This window comes from Amphiura filiformis, chromosome 5, assembly GCF_039555335.1.
Source record: "Amphiura filiformis chromosome 5, Afil_fr2py, whole genome shotgun sequence".
Lineage (NCBI taxonomy): Eukaryota > Metazoa > Echinodermata > Ophiuroidea > Amphilepidida > Amphiuridae > Amphiura > Amphiura filiformis.
In genome coordinates this window covers 38,518,156-38,535,323 of record NC_092632.1, presented here as the reverse complement: position 1 = coordinate 38,535,323, position 17,168 = coordinate 38,518,156, and the positions used below count along the sequence as shown (strand labels likewise).

At 38.1% G+C, this 17,168-nt stretch overlaps 2 long non-coding RNA genes across 3 annotated transcripts; one reads left to right on the top strand and one right to left on the bottom strand.

Annotated features, from left to right (window-relative positions):
* Positions 1-295: 295 nt before the first annotated feature.
* Positions 296-5,156, top strand: LOC140153096 (uncharacterized). Of its 2 annotated transcripts, XR_011859069.1 has the most exons (4): positions 296-791; positions 1,146-1,567; positions 3,398-3,466; positions 4,355-5,156. It is a non-coding gene; the product is annotated as an uncharacterized lncRNA (long non-coding RNA). The 2 variants fall into 2 exon arrangements; XR_011859068.1 differs by lacking the exon at positions 1,146-1,567 and having other exon boundaries at positions 4,355-5,155.
* Positions 5,157-7,277: 2,121 nt separating this feature from the next.
* Positions 7,278-14,090, bottom strand: LOC140153095 (uncharacterized). The gene is made up of 3 exons (XR_011859067.1): positions 13,721-14,090; positions 10,918-11,096; positions 7,278-8,804 (listed from the first exon to the last, which is right to left on the bottom strand). It is a non-coding gene; the product is annotated as an uncharacterized lncRNA (long non-coding RNA).
* Positions 14,091-17,168: the final 3,078 nt, after the last annotated feature.

Below are 17,168 nucleotides of genomic sequence, written 5' to 3'. Positions count from 1 at the left end.
CATATGCTACTAAATTTATAATTCCGTGGCCAGCGAGTAGCAAGCAATAATCAACCAATAATACTGGAACATAATACTTTGCGGTGAATGTAAGACCTACTTCATAGGTGAAATAACCCAAACCGACCAGCGATTAATTATTAAAGTCACAATGTTTTAGACAATCCTATATTTGTATTTCTTGGGCCAGCAGTGTTTTCAAGGCGTTTCAAAAACGATTTGTTATCGCGAACGCGAACTTGCCTTTTCCTGCTTCTCCTCGAGTCCCAGACTATACTCATTATTATCAGGCCCTTGCAACTCCTATACCAGCGCAATACAGAAGAATTTGTTGCGCAAACAGCCCTGTGCCAAAAAAGTGCCATTTTTACACAGGGGTCCCCGCGCATTTGAAGCAGAAAACTTTTGCTGCCACCTAGAGAAGCCTACGTACGCATTGTTAGTGATTACGCGTACTATTATAAAGACTTTACACGCCTGCGACACTCAAATGTGACTCTCGTGCGTAGTCTCCTACACAACCAGTTAATTACGTGGTCCTGACACTCGTCCTGATACAGTCTGGCCCGCGCTCGAGACTAGGTATATGTGCCTCTTGCACTGTCCTCACATCGGTATAGGCCGTTTGCACGTTAATTGTTACAGGGAAGTGATTGTACGAGGTGTCTTATCTCATAATTATAATATCCAGTCTGGACTTACTTGAAAATGACTAAATTCGGGTGAGATTCAGGTTTCTGCAAAACAAGATGGCCGGTTTTTCACAGAAGAGCCGGAAGTGAGTGAAATTGGTGAGTAAATTGCCTCAAATCATGCTTCAAATGTATGGTTTGTGTATTTTGTTTATTTTTTCTAAAAGTAAATGACATTATTTTGCCTACTTGCTTTTGTCTGCCCATGAAAATGTCAGAAAACATGAAATTTTAAGGCAGTAAATCGGCGTCTGTGGAGGCACCGTACAATAAGCGGTGTATGCAATGTAGGCCTATATGGCAATAATAGGGTTTCTGTGCATGCACAAGAATCCCTAGCTTGTAAAGCTTATGAATATCATGTCTTTTTTAGTGTCTTCACAGCCGAGTATTAAATGAATAAGCCTATATTTTGGCCTACAGTTTACCGTACGTGTTTGTTTTATTTGCCAGGTAATGACAACCGTTAACCCAGCACCAGGGCATGGCCTGGGCCTAGCTCGTTCACGTAGCGGTTTCGTTGTCCCACTGGCACTGGCCTACTTACAAACGTAGATTGCCTGGCGATCGGAGTGTTATCGTCAGAGCACCTCGGACTAGCCTGGGCCTGGCTGAATAACCGTCCTGGCCAAGAAAGCCTATATTACTACATTTACTACTATACTGGGTTTCAAAGAAGAACGCATGAATAGCACTCCCTTGCTCAGATTGACACGAGCGCCCTGTTAATGAGTGACATACGCGGAGCTTTGCGTGTCCTTCCAAGCCAAGGACGCTGGTCTGCGCCTACCAGCGTGACACGTCTTCTTCTTTTTTGATGTTACTTCGCGACCGCAATGATGCACCAGATTTGGAATCACGCGCAGAGGAAATAGGTAGTGCGCAATTAGATTATCTTAGTCGCTTGCGACTTGAGTTCCTTTCCTGCATGTAGTGCGTTGACATTATGCTTGTTTTAGAGTTTCTGTGTCTCCCGCTGTGTTTCATTTCAAACTGTGCTGTACTTTATGTTTTTTGAACGCGTATAGCCATAGGTCAATACTTTCAATGTGAACCACAGAAATTTTAGAGAAGGAGAATCGGGACTCGATCGCCATCTTTATACAGACAGAGCAAAAATTGGGGGTATTCGGTTTCCTCGTAATGCGCTCGAGGCATTCGTTGTCATGCAAGCGCGATATGGATGATAGGTGCATTTGAGAAACGCACTTGATGCGACCGGCACGTGAGTACCAAGACGCTTTAGATGAGATGCAAAATTGTTTTCATTCATCTCCGCGCATGGTCTGCAAGGACCCGAATACCCATAGACATACCACCTAGACCTATGACTGCCCATCCCTAATGGCAGTAGGTGAAGCCACGTAACCAAGGTGGTCGGATGCGGAGAAATAAGCGTTCATATCTGGAGAGAAAGACGCGCTCGTTTGCGTGATTGTTGCATATTATCACTCGCGTCAAATGCAACATGTTCCGTTGCCGCGAACATATCTGCTTGCTTGCAACCAGGTATGCGTACTTGTCAAAGTCGTTGCTAAGCAGTGTCGGCTTCACTACGTGAACCAAAGTCACAGGTCTAGGTACCGTACTTGTTTGTTCATGAATACCCCCAATTTTTCTCCCCATAGCTGACAACGCGATTATATGTGGCGGTATAATAGGGGGTCCTGGTTCTCCTTCTCTAATTCTGTGATGGCCAATTCCATGCCAAAAGTGCCTTTTGTAACGTCCGTAACAAATTTTGGAACATTATTGCTCAAAACAGGAGCATTTATTTCAAACTTGCTAATCATGCCTCCATAGATTGATGTCAGACCTACTTCAAGATAGTAAAGAAAAAAATCTGAGGAAGCACCTTGACAGTTTTTTTTCATAATGTAAAACGTTACGGACGTTACATTTGAGATAAAATGTAACGTCCGTAACACTAAATCAACAGTGTAGGACGATACAGGAGTATTAATTTCAAACTTGCTTTTCATGTTTACATAGAATGGAGTCAGGGCTTGCTCAATATAGTAATCAGAAAAAAATAAAACACAGAACTGAATTGAGATTTAAGGATATGTACCATCTGTCAAAAAAGCAGGCACTTTCACGTAACGTCCGTAACGCTCGTTTCTAATTCATGTAGCTAATTAACTAAGAAGGTCAAAACAAAACTGCTTCATTGTATTGAACATTAGAGTGTAGCATACTAAGAAATAAAGTGTTACCCTAACAGCAAACATGTGTGCTATTTACTCAAAGTTGCATGTATCTGTAACGTCCGTAACGGAGGAATTGGCCTTAAGGCCGTATAAAATTGGTTCTCGTCCCCTACCCCAATTTCTGGGATTTGTCCGATTTTTTAAAATAGATTTTTCAAATTATTTTAGACTTCGGAATGATTTATGAAATCTTCTTACATATAAATAAGTTTATTAGCGAACAAGGATTTTTGTGGTACTCTAGGGGTTTATCCCTCAGAATTTCACATGAATTGAAAAAAAAGGCCTCATCGTTTCCTCAAGACTGAAAACTACTGACAATGCTAATTTTACATTGAAAGAAAACCCCTCCCTCCCTCCTGTGCGATTGCATCAAAATTCAAATTTATAGATGAACTGATGTCATTGACATGTCAGGGTGAAATGGTACGGTACTTTCAGTTCGCTAAATGATTTCGTAATTATTAACTGATCATATGCTTGTATTGTTTGCAGATGATGGAATATCAATGTGTTTTGGATTGATTTGATTTCTATGAAGAATCTATGAAGACACAGTGGATGGTAAGTAGATCCATGAATGCCAACAGCAACTTACCCATGGAGACAACAATCGAGAATTCAGAACATTATTATTATTATTATTATTATTATTATTATTATATGTGTACAAATGGTGAAATCAAGAATATGAATAATGTTAGAAAATTGGGATTAAAATCTCTTGTAAAATTATAATTTCTTTTCAGTATCAGATTCATTTAATAAATCCTAGAACAAACTTTCTTCTTGTAAGTGGTGTAGCTAGTTTTGTAGTGTGAGGGAGCAAAACCAAATATTCACCCATTTGTCTATTTTGTGTCCCATTGTGCGGGGGGAGGGCAAGACAAATTTCATCCCCATTTGTAAATTTGTGTCACATTTTACACTTTACTCTTCGCTGTCCCCATTTTATACCTGAAAAGGTTTGGGAGGGGGCACTCTGTCTCTCCTGGCTATGCCAATACTTAATTAAAATAAATTGGGATCTTTTAAAGGTAAGAGACTTCAGTGAACTGATCGGTTATATTTTAAAGTTTTAGGGGCCTGAGCTTTCGATCCTAGCAGGATCTTTATCTCTGCCTTTGATAAAGATCCTGCTAGGATCGAAAGCTCAGCCCCCTAAAACTTTGAAATTTTACTTAACAGGCTATTTTTGTGGATAAGCAGCTTACAACAGCTCACTTTTTAACGGTTATATTTTAAGAAGTCTCACAGCAAAGTTAAGTGAAGGGTGAGAAAAACTTATGGTAATTTCATGAAGTTAATTCATCGCATGAAATTTGTGTTGTTAGATTTCATCCATGCATATTGCATGCAATAGCTTAGCTGAGACCTATTTTTAAAAATATCAAAATGTTTTCTGTTTAATTCACTTTTTAATATTTCTTATTATTTCTTTCTGTTTTACAGGGAAATGTACAACCACCATGGTTTCAGGAAAAGCAACACAATTTGTGACTCAAGAGACTGAGCATATTCTTTCTTGTTGATAAATGCAATCTACTAGTACTACATGTTTGCTACAAAATTCTTTAATGACACTATAAATTGGTTTTGGTTAAAGCACAATCTTTCAACAAAAATCAGTAAGGATTTGATGAATCTCTAAATTAGGAAGTAAATGGCATTTTATCTGACTTAAGATGGACTAATAACCTACAAATGTTATAAATTTTACAATATTGTAATGTATGAATACACCAGGTAAGTGCAATAATAACAATAGTCCATGGTTACATTCAAAAAGCTGGGTGGAATATTTTATAATAATTATAATATTCTTGCAGATGTTTAAACCTGGTCATGGTACCTCCTCAACCATCCTGCCTGGCTTCATCTGTTTTCCTTTAAATTTTTTTGTTTGTAATATAAAATTGGAAAAGCAGATCACCCATAGAGGCTACATCAAGATGATGTGAAGGTCAGGAGGTGTCATAAAATAGACTGGTCACTACTCACTAACATATTTGAGACCCTTGTAAAATAGAGGATAGGCAGGTCCAATATACATCTGCAGTATCCACCAAGCAGTGGCGGCACCAGGAATGTTTTTTCATTTTCATGGGGGTGGGGGGCAAAGTAAATTTCAGGAGGGGCAAAATCAACAGATTTTGCACAAAATTGCCACAGAAAGTTGAAATGTGTGTGACTTGAGGTTTTTGTCTCAAAAGTGGTGGGGGAAACTGGGGGGGGGGGGCAAACAACCCCCTTGCCCCCCCTGCAGTGCCGCCACCGCCACCAAGACAAAATATTGGACATGCCTATCCTCATATTACACCAGACTTTAGATGGTAGCTTTAGCTAAATTCCTCAAGTACAGCTGCTAAGCTCCCAAACAGGGAGCCATTGAAACATGGCAAATCCACAATCATGAAGTACAAGGTCCAATGTTGATTTTAAGATGTGGAACCATTTTGGATTTGACCCCTGGTGACCACAAAAGGTAATACAGGGGTTAAAATTGACAATGCTCGAAAAAGAGACATACCAAATTACTCCTGATCACAAGGATTGAAACAAGATAAAGTTTGTGATATCTATGACCTATCGTTATGGAGTTATCGTACAAAAAACACATATACAGGTAAAATGTCACTTTTTTTATATTAGGTCATGCAGGGGTAAAATTTCAACTTGCTCCAATTTTGAAAAACATGGTGGCAAATTGTTTGTGTAGATGACCCAAATCAGAAAAAGAATAGTTTTGCCTATAAATGTGTTCACATACTGAAATAGAGGTCAAATGCCATTGGATGGCCTTAAGCCATTGTTGATCTTTGACTTCCATTGCACATAACAAGTAAACAGTTAAGAAGGCAAGTTCTATATCATTTTTTGATATTTATGTCAAGATGAGCAATTTGACACCATTTTTGCTAAAATCAGAGTCAGTTGAAATTTTTACCCCTACAACCAAAAATGTGATATTTTGCCTATAAAATGTTGTTTTTGTAGGATATGCTATGTTACGATAGGTAATTTTTTAATCCTTGTGATCAGATGAGTAATTTGGAATATCTGTCAATAAAATCAGCAATTTTATTAATTACCAATGTATGACCTTTTGTGACCTCTGGAGGACACCAAGGGTCAAATCAAAATAGTTCCACGTCTTACATGTAAAATCAACATTGGACCTTGTACTTCGGGGTGCACCACTCAGTCCGACACGACACTAGCCCGACTACACAAATTCCCTGTACTTAAGGGTGCATATGTCTGAAAATAAAAACCGCTGCAACAGTCCGACACCATGCTAGTCCAAAACTGAAAACCATAGCACTAGTCCGCAACTGTGAACCACAGCACAAGTCTGAATCCAAAAACACTGCGCTAGTCATAATCTTCAGATTCGACTAGCGCAGTGTTTTTCAGTTTCACACTAGCCCAATGGTTTCAGTTTCGGACCTATAGGAATTTGTGTAGTCGGACTAGCGCGTGTCGGAATGAAGGAGTGTTTTCCAGACTCGGACTAGCGGTAGCGGCATGTCGGACTGAAAAAGTGTTTCAGATTCAGACTAGCAGCATGATGGACGGATACAGTGTATTTCAGATTCGGACTAGCGGCGTGTCGTGCTAGCGCTCTGTACTCTATATTTAATGTGGAAAATTTTTCAGTGCTTTAGCTAAGCAGCTGTACTATACTGTATGTACTCCCAGATCCACACGCCAAGGCTACTAATCACTACAAGTACGACTAAGTACGACAAAAACTCAAAATGTTGCTATTAGTGAAGGTTTATGGTGAAAGTTTACGCAATAAATAAAATGATTACCAAAATGTACTTATGATTTGAAACTTTGCATTACATTTAGTGTACTCTAGATTTTTTTGATAACATAGCAGTATGGGCTGTGCAATAATTATGATCCCCCTCCCGGACAATTTGATTTACCTTTCAACAAGATCGAATGATTTTTAAAGTTTGATAGTTTATTTATGATTTTATGTGCATTCTGACTATAGCAAGATAGTACTTAAAATTTTTAAAGAAAAATACCCAATTTAAAAGTTGCACTTTACAGCGATCAATGGTTATTATGCAAGCATATTGTGGCATGTAAAACCCTGTCGTTGTCTTCACAGTGATTTCAAATTGAAACAATCGACTGTAACTTGTGGGCATTTTTCTTTAAAAACACTTCTTGGCTGTTGCCAATACTGATTGACATGATTGGATGTATGTGTATCAAAATACACGTAAACAAACCATCATTCTTTATGTCAAATCATTGTGAACACGATTATTAGTTCTGAAGCTACAGGCGTTATAACAGTTGCATAGGCTTTGTATAAGTTCACTTTCTACATAAAATAACTACAAGAAACCTGTTTACTAATGCATTGACTTGCAACATTTATTCAGTTATATTGATATAGTTTAGATTAGAACATCACTTCTAAGTTGAGTGTTCCCCAGGTGCATGTGTCATTTTAACCAATCATATCCATTTTAACCAAGATTTTAAAAATCTTCCACAGTGGGAGCATGTTCTTGAAGTGGAATTGACTATATTTGAAGACCGATTTAAAAGACTAGTTTGACATCCTGTCAACAAGACCGAGTTTGTACTGTGCAGGTCCGCAACCAATCATACCTCGCCTTTGCCCTGAAGTGGGATGCAAACCAGTCTTTTTAATTCGGTCTTCAATTATAGTGTTAATTATTTTGAAATCCATACTCTCCCTGTATATATGACTTATAAATCTGTAATGTTCCACAACTGGAGTGGGTATTAAAAGTAATTAGTACTAATTGCCCGATTAACTACTATTATATAGTGGGATATTTCCATGAGGTGTGTATTATATTTACCATGAATTAAAAAAAAAAAACACAAAAGTATTTTTACACATTTTTTTACGAGAACAAGAAACTACAAAATTGCTCCGAATAATACAAAATTTACACTGCAAAAATATCCCACTCTGCAGTGTTCTACTTGAAACCCATACTCCCTATGGTGAAGGCTTATATCTGGGGGAAGTGGCATGGCGTCATAGGGGCACATGCTCCCCCCCCCCCAATCAATTTCAAAATTTAAGAATATGATGTTTCGTTTGGGTAGTGGCATGCTGCTGAGAATTTGAAAGTGGCCCATTAAATTAAGTTATTTATCAAGAAATTGGACCTATCAATATACCAATCTTGAGTCTTGAGGTTTTTATTTGATATTTTTGGAAAAAATTACCCTTCCATATCCATACCCATCATCCATATACCAACATTGGCCTAGAAAAGGGGGTAACCTCACCCCGGACTTAATTCTTACACAGAAGTGTGAATTTAAAATGGAATCTGAGAGTACTATATTAAGAGAGGCGCTACTTCGATTCTCAAAAGTGAGGACAGTATGAACTCAGGACCTTGTTGAAAGCTTTTTGCAATAGGTGACTCTTGGCCTATGTCATAAAAGAGAAAAAGTAAGAATATAAATTATAATCCAAATAATATCCCCACCGGGGGTGACATTCCTCATGAGACCTGCAATGCCATCCTTATAAGATTCAAGTCAATATTCTTCTTATTTTGGGTCCTTGTCTTATCTCAAATTCTCAAGATGGTATACCACCTACATCTCACATCTACCATAATATACTGCCAAAGGTCCATGGTGCAGCTATGGTGCAGTAACCGCTCTAGTTTAGTTTGTTGCTGGTATACATGCATCAAAAGTCTCCTGCACATAGTAAAAGTCCATCTGATGTTGAAAACGATGCCGCACAGTGCAACAATAATACCTCCAGGGCATATGATGGTGCTTTCACTTAAGGGGCTGGTACCACCCGGGGGTACCACATACAAATAGAAGAACTTGCGCTGACCATTAAATCAGAATCTGGGTGGAGCTGCGAGCTCTGAAAAACAAAGAGAGAGAGAGAGAAAATTTTAATATGTTTTACATAACACATACAAAGAATTTAGGGGCATTTTAAGGGGGTACTACACCCCTGTAGTAAATTTGTGACTATTTTTGCATTTATCTCAAAAAATAATAACACACCTTTACAAGGAATCCAATTACTACACTGAAATTTCAGTGACCCAAGACAATAAGTGGTTCAGTATATATGATAGGAAATGAGGTACATCCTAGCGGTACCTTACTTCTTATCATAAATAACAAACCGCTTGTCTTGGGTCACTGAAATTCCAGTGTAGGCCTATTAATTGGATTCCTTGCTCCTATAATAAATATAACTTTTTTTATTAGTTTTTGAGAAAAATGCAAAAATTGACACAAATTTACCACAGGGGTGTAGTACCCCCTTAAGTGTTTTCAATATTTAATAATTGGCACACACACCCTCATTATGGTCATTGGTCATGTACAAACATATCATGTAGACAATGTGGACTATAAACATGATAAAAAACTGCTTAAAATCACAACTAGCTTACAAAACTTTATACTCTATATAATGTACACCAATATTTTACTTTTTTATGCATAATTGACGTCCGGAGGATGGGTTGGTACCAGTTGTGGTTGCAGTGTGGTAAATAAGCAAATGGCCCGGGCAAATGGGCCCTTGTTCTTGAATCTTTGGGCCCTCATAAATCAGGCGGGCCCGCACGGCAAATTTTCATCGGGCCCACATTGATTTTAATGGGCTACGGGCCCTTGGGCCCGCCTTATTTACCACGCTGTGTGGTTGTAGCACTAGCCTCTCGATCACCACCATGGCCTGGGTTTATTCCTGCACCGAGTGCTGAAAGTGAGCATGGTAAATTGGTAATCGATCCATGACCATTCCTCCAAGGTTCTTCCCAAGGTACTCCAGTATTCTTTGTAGTTCGTACATTCTAAAAACTTCCTCAGTGGTGGTACAAAATTTGCATGGGCTTCCCCAGTCACACCCAAAAATCACAGAAAATTACACTATTTTGGAGAAAAAATTGGCAATTTTGCAACCCCCCCCAATTTTGGAAATGATTTTAAGCTAATGAAATGAAATGATTAATTTCCCATCACATTTTTTTCCATAAAATATGAGGTCATGATTTTCATTATTCATTATTTTGGAAAATTACTTTCATTTCAAAACAGGTATTAATGCTTAGATCATCATTACAAACATTTTGCAACAGATTGAGAAAAGATTTGAATTTAAATAAAAGAGTTCTGGTACAGATCCAATAAAAATGAAAGTACTCACTAGATATATTTCAGTTCCTATCAGGAACCTTGTTCACTCTGCAATGACTGTAGTGTTTCTAGATTTCGGCAGTCCTTGGTGGCTGTGATGGTGTTGCCACACTTGTAGGTTGCCGGTTTGAGATGATCTGGTCATAGATTCTGTCCAATTTGTATGCCCCCTCGTCCTTGTTCATAGTGTTTTTGCCCCTGCTCCTGATCCAAATGGCTTCTTTTAGCCAACGCGTGGTTTTGTCTGCCTCTTGATCTATGATTGCTGCCTCGTCCCAGTTGATAACATGGTTGCTGGCTGCGACGTGCTCAGTTATTGCCGAAATCTAGAAACACTACAGTCATTGCAGAGTGAACAAGGTTCCTGATAGGAACTGAAATATATCTAGTGAGTACTTTCATTTTTATTGGATCTGTACCAGAACTCTTTTATTTAATTTGACTTTGAACGATCCTGATGAATCTCATCAATAAGATTTGAATTTGTTTTTATTAAAATGAAAAGAAATTTCCAATCACTAGAAACATGATGAGGTAATCCTTAAATTTCATTTTCTAAGAAAAATGCTGATAATGATCAGCAGGGGATGTCAAACATTTTGTCTTTTTTTGAGAGAGAGTATCAATTTTGATTATTTCCATCTCAATTTTCAGATAATTGACTTTTTTATGAATTGAAAATAATGAAAGTTTTGGTCAAATTGAAAAGGTGATGAGGGTCGAGTGATGGGAAACTAATAATTTCATTACATAAGCCTTGTGATCATGCTTTCCAAAGACCAAGACCTGGGAAAAATAGAAAAAAATTAAGTTTACGATACCTTTCATTCTTCCTCTGCTTCTGTGAGTGGGTTTTGAAAAGGAGTCATCAGCCATGGTTTCAAAGCATAGCCAGAATCTTTGTATACATCCATTCTCAAATGCTAAGAGAGTGTGCTGCTTGTCCATTGTGCCATGCCACATTGAGGATTGCAGACAAGTTGAACATTGAGACATTTTCCTGTATTTGTAAAAATTAGAGAAGATTGAAAATTAAATTATCTTTGAAATGTAATGAATATGTGTACTAGCCTACCAGGTATTTTATAAGGCTGGGAGTAATACCCGGGAAAGGGAAATTGAGTTCTGCTCGAGATTTGTAATGCCCAGGTACAAAAATGAGCTGCTTGACCCACGCACTGCTCAATACCTGAAGGCCATTATTTAACAATTCATAACCTCATGAATAAACGCGACACATGTGATCCAATCATTTTTGTTTATTTGTAAAAAAGCAGAGCATGGTTACTAATATTCAACAGTGGACCTCCACACCATCAGCGTAAATACTATAGTAACCTGAGCCTCTGCACGTGACGTCAAATATTCTCTCTGCTTGCGCGTGCTGGCCACCATATTTGTATCACACTTCTGTTATTGGTCGTCCTGTTTTAGCCTGTTCAATTTTTGAAAAGGCAAAATGTAACAAGCGCGAATGAATCTTGGAAGGTGCGGATTGAAGGACCTAGATATTGTATTCAAGTTTGACATTTTGTACTTCTTGGCCAAGATTGCACACTACATGTATGAACGCTAGTGGCTCTGTGATACAAAATGTATACACACGCACATACACATACACAGTAGAAGAAAGCATATCAAGGCATTTTAATAGCCAGATGAGTGTCTTTAGGGGGTCCAAAATGGTCCAAAATACCTCGGTTAAAAAAAGGCAAAATGTTTGGATTTTTCACAATGGCAATGTCCTTCAAATAATCGATTATAGGTTAATGAACGCGTATTACTTATTGGGAGAGAAATTAGACAAAATAATGCACGCGCGCTGATGTTGATGCGTCTAATGCCATCAACATCAGTGCAAGTGCATTATTTTGTCTAATTTCTCTCCCAATAAGTAATACAAGTTTATTAATTTCATACACGAGAAGAAAAAAAACACATGATTTTTACTTTTTTTATATAATAAATTATCACTAACAAGGCGGTTCTCGAACCACGAGTCTCGCCTGCTTTCGCGACCACCTGCTTTTGCGATTACTTTTGGTAGAGGTAAATGAATTTGGCGGTTATCGGCTGGGCACGATTATCTGGCTGATGGTGACTGTACCCACCAAGTTTCATGCCGGTACAACAGTTTGTACTAAAGTTGACCTCAGATGACCCCTGGTGACCTTGAAATGACCTTCCAAAAATTTGGCTTTAAATGTTGACTGTACCCACCAAGTTTCATGCCCGTACAACAGTTTTTACTAAATTTGACCTCAGATAACCCCTGATGACCTTGAAATGACCTTCCAAAAATTTGGCTTTAAATGTCGACTGTACCCACCAAGTTTCATGCCCGTACAACAGTTTTTACTAATTTGACCTCAGATGACCCTGGTGACCTCGAAATGACCTTCCAAAATTTGGCTTTAAATGTTGACTGTACCCACCAAGTTTTATGCCCATACAACAGTTTTTACTAATTTGACCTCATATGACCCCTGGTGACCTTGAAATGACCTTCCAAAAATTTGGCATTAAATGTTGACTGTACCCACCAAGTTTCATGCCCGTACAACAGTTTTTACTAATTTGACCTCAGATGACCCCTGGTGACCTCGAAATGACCTTCCAAAAATTTGGCTTTAAATGTTGACTGTACCCACCAAGTTTCATGCCCATACAACAGTTTTTACTAATTTGACCTCAGATGACCCCTGGTGACCTTGAAATGACCTTCCAAAAATTTGGCTTTAAATGTTGACTGTACCAACCAAGTTTCATGCCTATACGACAGTTTTTACTCATTTGACTTCAGATGACCCCTACATGACCTCAGTGACCTTGACCCACTAACCAATACAAACCGGTTCTGTCTCGGGTCAAGATGCACCCACCCACCAAGTTTGAGGAACGTGCGACTCCTAGTCTCCGAGAAAATAGGCGGAAGGCAAACTTTAACCAAAACTTTAACCAAATTTGTCACATACACACCCCCACACACCCCTACATACGGAAAAGTGATTATATAGTCTCCTGCCTTATCAGGCGAGACAAAAATGTTGAAAAACAGAACCAAATATAAATGCATCAACCCGCCCGAAAAATGAATCAATCCTACGCGACGCGAACACGCGCGAAACACTGCGCGTAGTACAATATAGTTTACAATACACAATCAATGCATGTTTCGTACTTTTCTAACAGCTTTTCTGATTGGCTGCTTTAATATAGGAGTGTATGAATTGCAGTTTATTATTAAAGTAAGTGTGCAGAGCATGTTAAAATTTTGATCTTAAAGTGTAAAGAAGGTGTGCGAAGTGCTCAAAAATTTTGAATCGTATAACTAATGATTGTACGTACATTTTGATCGTAAGTTACAAGAATGCGTGCACAGCGCTAAAAAATTTTGGGTCACCAGCCCTTAATATTAATAATTTTATAACCCCCTCAAAATTATAACCCCCCCCTATTTTTGGTCTCATAATTCTATGGCCCCACCCAGTATATTCATGACCCACCCCCCTTCTGAAGAAAATGACAGTCCCTGGCCTGGTGTAATAACAGATTTAAGCTTACTTGGCAATGGCCAATGGCATGCCACTTTTATTACAAAAATCTACTGGTTAAATTTAGTACCTTTCATGTTGATGACGGATGTAGATTTGCATGAGCGACACCAACTCCAAGTCTGCTGTACTAGTGCAAATCTGCAGTCATATGTGATGAGCATTGTTGATTCCTCCGGACCCAGTCATGCCAGTTGATGATTCATGGATTACATTTAGATCCATGCATTGCACCGTTGACGTTGTCATATACATGTATCGGACGTGTCGAACATGATCATGATCATCTCTCTTTGCAACTAATTTTATCACTTTTTTTGGCCTTATCTCATCCCCAGATGTACCTCAGTTTATGCAGTAGTTAATTCAGGATAATACATATTACAAAAACTTAGTCAAGATCATTTTTGGGCGAAGATTTCGGATGAAATAACCGTATTTAACTCTTTCGCGGGAAATTCCTTGTTTACATTGGTTCAATGAATATTAATTAGATTGACTGGATACGTCACACGAATTCATGACCAATCTCATGAATAAGTAATAGCAGAAAAATGACGCTGCCGCCAACGGCGACAATAACAAGTATGACGTCACTGTCCTCAAATTGCACATGAGAGTTGCCATTCCACGCACTTCGTGCGTAACCGTCGATCTTCCTTGTTATTATATCCCACAGGCATATATTCTATAGATGTATTAACTATTACAAAATATATCGACCAATGCACTCATTTAACATAAACCTCTTTTAAGACTACCTAAGTTAAAACTACCTAAGTGAGGCTCAGTCATTGGCCACAGGAGATACTTTTCAAATAATTGCCATCTAGTTTAGATCATACATCGTACAGGAAAATTCTGTATTATGTTGTGTAATAGGCTCCTTGGGCTATATGCATTACATCGCCTGTTGCACCCGAAAGCGCTGTTGTATCAATCTGAGTGTTACTAGTGCAGCCTAATTCTGGAAGACATTATCTGAGATGTTGTATGAACTTGTACCACCTAGGCTAAAAGCCTTTAACTAGCTACTGCAGCGTTAGTACCAGCTTCACTTTCTGAGCTCTGACATAATAATAGTAATAGCGGTATTTCACAAAAGAACAACGTGATTATGGTGCTTATGCCCATTTTCGTAATTTAGATGTCTATAATTATAAATCTATTATAGTTGAAAAGCGACACGAATGTAAAATCTGTTGATCCTTCACACACAAACTTGGAACAATTACTGGAATGTGAGGTGGGAGTGCATTCCATTTGCGGTCTATAGATGGAATGAAGAACTGTCTTGACTTTAAGAAGATCTTGGAATTTGAACTGCAAGGTTGTGAGATCTAACGAAGCGACGAAGACTAGGGTCAGTCTGGCTGGTCAAGTAGTAGTTGGCACAATAGCTCTGGAGCATAACCATAGTACATTCGATTGAACTTGGAAACTCGATGAAAGTTGATGTTTTCAGATTGTACCACGTTTCCGTATAGACAGATATATAAAACAGCTGCAGGATAGCTTATTTACAAACTGTACATTAAAAATAAAACTGTTTTCTACGCGTAAGCTGAAAGGATGCACTAGATGTCTGCAAGATATGTCTGAGTGGCTCTAGCCCCTACTCCTCAAACACCCCTACACACGCCCTCCGCCTATACCCCCCCTTACGCGTGGTCTACATACGATAATTTATCGATCGCGTTTCCTCTTTTTAGATATACATACTATTACTACGCTCGTAAAATGTATACTTTCTCTTATCCGGTCGTCCTGGCAAAATTTATTTATCTAAACACGGCTTGAAATTTATGAACTCTAAGTGCTTATTTCTTCCTACTCGCTATAATAGCACTAACCATATAGGCCTACTAAATCTTATACTGTCTAGTAGCACACCGTACCCTTTTCCAGCAGTGCTATAATTTCCCATACACAAATTTTGTACAATGCAATATGAACTGTACATTGTGTCTTTTTTGAAGAGAACACTTATAATTATAGCAGTAAGTGACAACAGATATGCCACATACTTGACCAATAACAGATTTTGAGACAGATTGATGTACCCTGTTTATTAGATGGTCTATGGTAAAACCAATGCCCTTATTTTGGATTTGCAAAGACAACTGCTCTGACTGACCTTCACCTCACATACAAAACTAAACCAGATCATTCTTGTCAAGAGACCACCTTATTAGTAGTAGTAAGAGTATGGTAGTAGTGACCATGGTGACAACAGATATGTACCATATTTGACTGATGTTTGAAACATCAAAATGTGAAGGACCTAGTTGCAGTTGGTTAAAGCTAACCTAAAGATACTCTTCAAAAGCTAACCTAAAGATACTCTTCAAAACAGAATATTCTCCATAGAGACCGACTAGAAAAAAAGAAAGAAAGAAAGAAAGAAAGAAAGAAAGAAAGAAAGAAAGAAAGAAAGAAAGAAAGAAAGAAAGAAAGAAAGAAAGAAAGAAAGAAAGAAAGAAAGAAAGAAAGAAAGAAAGAAAGAAAGAAAGAAAGAAAGAAAGAAGTAAGGAAAGGAAGAAAGAAAATTGAAAGGAAGGAAAAAAGAAGTCGGTAAAGAAAGAAAGAAAATTGAAAGGAAGGAAAAAAAGTCAGGAAAGAAAGAAAAAGGAAAGAAAACAGAAAGAAATGATGAAAGGAAAGAAAGAAAGAAATGCATAGGAAGAAGGATAGAAAGAATGAAAGTAAGAAAGAAAGATAGGAAAGAAAATAAAGAAAAAGAACAAAAGGAAGAAGGAAAGAAAGCAAGGCAAAAATGGAAAATGAATGCATAGGAAGAAATCAATACTATTAAATGCTCTATGGTTGAACAATGGTCTATGGTTGAACCCAGTCTATAAATCCAGACAGGTTACAATGACCATCTACCTTGCTCCCTCAGACCCATTCAATATAAGTTACCCAGTTATATGCCTTGTCCTTAAAATATATTATGTAGATCAACTCTTGTCAAAGGTAAAGGAATTGGAGTTGGTGACAGGTTTATAGATAAACAAATTGGAGTTGATGACAAGTTTGAGACCAAGACAGATGGCTATAAGAGTATACATCCTACTTGTAAGAGCATTTTGGTGGGTGCTACTAGTTTGTAAGAATATTCGCGGCTCACGCCGCTCATACTCTTACTACTACTAGTATGCACTTGAAATTCTTACAAGGTAGTTTTTACAATATAAACAATATTTGATCAATATCTTAGATCTTTCCTGATGACATCACGATGACGTCACTCCATCGTGTTTTGAGCCTGCATTTAGGACGGGTCCGGCGTGGCAGCATTACGAAATGTACACCATTTGCTATCTGGGTAGGATAACTAAACTATTTACTTATACTCGTAATGAAACCCAAATCTGATCCCATACCAGTGTACCATGCAATAAGGACCCCTGTATAAAGCATCAGCAGTTAGTGTTATGATAAACTGGGCGTTTTTTATAATTATAATTATGTAGATCTTTGGACATAAACACCAAACTCAACCATGACGTAGTTAC